We start from the raw sequence: 4,103 nt of genomic DNA, 5'->3' as shown, positions 1-4,103 counted from the left end.
CTTGAGCAATTTGGTGAATTAGCCTACTCCATTTCCTCTGTAAAGCTGACGGCCACTGGCCCACACCAGGAATCTGCCACTTAAGGAAGGCTTGCTTCTACGTCTGCCCCAGGTAGATTGACCAAAAGTTAGCTGTGTGTTTACACACAAGTCTGTCTATGTCGTATTTAGCATTGTAAAATTATATAAGTTGATTAAAAATTATGAAAACTGATGCACTGTGAGGGACAAAAAGAAAAATTCCCAGTAAAACTAAAATTGATGCTTTTGAAAGGTTTGAAAAAGATGAGTCATTAGAAAGAACTGTCAAAAAAAGGTGTGAGCAGCAGTATAACTAAGTTTTGGGAGAGATCCAGTAAAAATCTGCGCTTGGATTGCTTCACTAGAGTCTTAAGTTCTCTTTCTTCTTTAAAGAAACTGGAACTCAAGAAAGATCCCTGGATTTCCCATCATTGCATCAATGCTCACGAGAACAGGCTTTGACCTTTCTTTAAAAGAATGGCACATGAGTGTACATTTATGTATTTTAAGCTCAAATGTTGAAAGGGGTGTATGTTCGATTCTTTTGAAGCTCCACCTTAATCTACTTTTTCAGCCAACTGACTATATGTATATTAGCCCCAGTTGCACCAGATATAATATTGAGGACTTTCATCTTATATTGAAAGGAGGTAAAGTTATTGCAGATGTGACTGTCTTCTTGAAAAACGAGAAGCAACTGGGAGAAGATCAGAAATACAGATGCTTCTTAGTTTACGCACATTTGTTATGTATTTGCAGCTGTGCCTGCTTCCTATTTATGAATACGTGCTTATCCCATTGTTCAAAATAGGAGGGCGTGATGGCTGGTCACCAGTGAATGGCAGCCAGCGGGTTTCCTTTTAATGTGTACTTTTGTTAGAACATGAATCACTGCTGACTCAGTTGCAACAAGATGACCATCCCTTGAATAAAAGTTCAGCAAGGTAGTCAGTTGTAAAATAAATACACAAAAACCATAATTTTAATTAACAAAATATTTGTAAAATATTACCCTATTCACAGAGTCATAAATTACCAACAAATATGTAGGAAAGAATGAAGAAAACTCAAATGAAAATAATAAGGGAAATTAATGAAGACTGGAATACAGGGAAGGAGACATTATACATCAAACTATGATTTTACAAAACAAGGTGTATGTTTTTGTTTTCTTGTGTCTATGCTTGGGACTTAGGCTTGGTATTTCGAAAGACTAAATATGAGAATAGCTAGGAAATTTTGTAGAAAAACAATGGGAGGGACTTGTACTGCTCAATATTAAAGAGTACAACAGAAGTCTAGTAGTTATTAATAAAACTATAATTGGTGCAGAAATTCTTAAAGATAAATGAAAGAGTTGAAAGTCCAGAGCCACTCCACTTACAAGAAGAAATGATGGATTGTTCAGTATGTGATACTGAAACAACTGGTCACTTATGTGGGAGAGGCAATAACAGCATACCAGTTAAGTGCAAAGACTGAAGACACACTACTTGTGTTAAAATCCCAACTTGGTAGTACTTAACCCCCGTGATCTTGGTCAGATTACGTAACCACTCTGTGCCTCACTTTCTTCATCTATTCTCTCTACCTGTGGTTTTATTGCTAGAGTTAAGTAGATTAATATTTGTAGAAAGCTCAGAGCAGGACCTGTCAGAGAATGTACCTACTAAGTATCAGCTATCATTCTATCATTTAGGAAAAAACAAAGTCTAATTCCTGTCTCATACTCAGTACACACAGTAAATTCAGGTGAATTAAAGAAACACTTTCCCCCCCTTCTGCCTCCCCCTGTCCCCACTCCGTTCTGCTCCCCCAGGCAGGCAGAGGTAGTCGGTAATAGTCACAGCAGCCCATGGCAGCTCAAGCCAACCGCCAACCTCCAGCTGGTCACAGCAGCTCAGCTCCCGGGAGAGCTGTTGTTCACAGTCTTAGCTGTAGAGGGCGCAGCTCACTGGCCCATGTGGGAATCGAACTGGCAACCTCAGCGATAGGAGCACTGCGCTCCAACCACCTGAGCCACCGGGCCAGACTAAAACATTTTTTTTTTAAATGCACTTTTTTTTAGTAAGCTTGGATTAGAAAAGATCTAAATGTCATCCAAGCCAGAAAACAAAAAAAACTTAATTCCTTTGTCTCTATAAAAGTATTCTGTTAGAAAAGTACAACTAGGAAAGTACATTTACAATGTGTATTCCAGAGAGGGTTAGCATCCTGAAGCTTTTAAGAAATTATTTTTAAAAAACATACCCACCATGACAAAGGCCATTAGTGTTCACCTAGAACCCTTTTACCAGACTGATGGACCCATCCCTCAGCTGCTTCAGATGTTGGGAACTAATGGTTTCTCTTCATCCTTCAGAGGATTGTCCTGGCCTGTTGAAGTCAACTGCTGGAAGCCAAAGATGCCTGGGACGTTTTACTCCTACCCTTTGAGGTCGGCCCACAGCCAGTGCCTGATGCCAGGCATTTGAGCCCAGCCTTCTGGCCCAGGTGGTGCAATTTATGCTCCAAGCTTCCCTGCGACTAGGCTGAGAAGAGACTTCTCTCGAAACCACACCTTCACTTCTTTTCTTCTCCTGCCCTGTCCTGTTTCTCTCATTTGTTCTCAACAAGTACAAGAATCCTCATTTCAAGTGCTGCTTCCAAGGAACATGACTTAATAGAAAATGGGGCAAAGAAGGTTGACCCAGAAAAGCTCAGTAAACGTGAAGATACTGAACTTTTTAGTAATTGGGGGGAAGTTACAAAAATATATCTATCTTTTGCTGATCAGGTTGAAAAGATAAAAGATTTATAAAATGAGTATTGTGGGGAAAGGCAGTAACATGAAAGGGGTGTAATTTGATACCAATCTTATAGATAACTTCTGTAAATGTATTTCTTTAGAAATAACCGGTTAGGTTTAAAGGGTGCATGGATATTTGTTGTAAGAATGTCTAAAATAACAGGAAAATGGAAACAACCCAAATACCCAATAATAGGATTAGTTAAGTGATCCATTGTACATCGAAACATAAGAATACCATTTATAAAGATGTACAGAATAAGTCATTCAGTTGAAAACAAAGTTATAAAATTAAATATGTAATGTGCACAGAAACAATCAGAGAGTGCTATGAAATTAGGATTATTAGAGATGTTTGCTTTTTTCATTACCCATTTCTATAATTGGCTTAATAACTTCATGAGTACATTTTATTTAAGGGGAGACAACGTTTTTTTCATTTGGGGGATAAAGGCAATATGATAGATGTTATGACTTGGAGAAAAAGTACAACAGGAACACTTGGGAATAACAAAGTCTAAGTAAGGGTCAAAGATGACTTTCAGTTAACCTGAACGGGAGAGAGAAGGAAAAGTTCATGCATTGGGGTGGGGCAGGGTGGGAAGAAGACCCTTCAGGGAGCTGGCACAGTATGTAAAAACAAAAACAGGTGCCTGGGTTTTTTAAGGAACTGAAAATTCATTAGAATTGAAATTTAGAGGGTAGTTAGGAAAGTGATAACAGTAGAGGTAACAGAGTTTAGGATTTTCGAAAACATTAGGAGTTTTCATCCTGAGGGAAATGAGAAACCATTGGAGGCTTTTAAAGGGGAGAGTGACTTGACAGGTTTTGCATTTTAGAAAAATAACTCTGGCTGCAACTTGAAGAACAGACTGGAGAGAAGTAAACCAGAGGCCAGGCGCCCAGAGAGGTCCATTTGAGTAATCCAGGGAAATGCTTGGTGATCTGAACTAGGGGAGTGCCCTTGGGGTGAGAGGGAGAGGGCCGATTAGAGGGCAGTGCGCTTGATACAAAAATCCTGTGGTTGGTTGAGAGAGGGGTGAGGCAAAGAATATCAAGAACAACTTCCAGGAGTCTATTGGCTAATGGGATGTTCTCTTCTGTTCTAAGAAAAGAACACAAGACAGATTGTGGGCAAAGAGCTGGCTCAAGTTGGGAGACCAGGAGCTTAAAGAACTTGTGTGTGACAGAAACTTGGAAGTTTTGCCTGAAGTGTTTATGTTTTCCTTTAGCAGATGTAACTGAGTTGGCCTTATTCTGTGGGAAGTACTCATGTTGACTGTCCTGCCCTTTA

This window comes from Rhinolophus hipposideros (assembly GCF_964194185.1).
Source record: "Rhinolophus hipposideros genome assembly, chromosome: 15".
In the NCBI taxonomy this organism is placed as follows: domain Eukaryota; kingdom Metazoa; phylum Chordata; class Mammalia; order Chiroptera; family Rhinolophidae; genus Rhinolophus; species Rhinolophus hipposideros.
Note: the sequence above shows the minus strand (reverse complement) of the source record.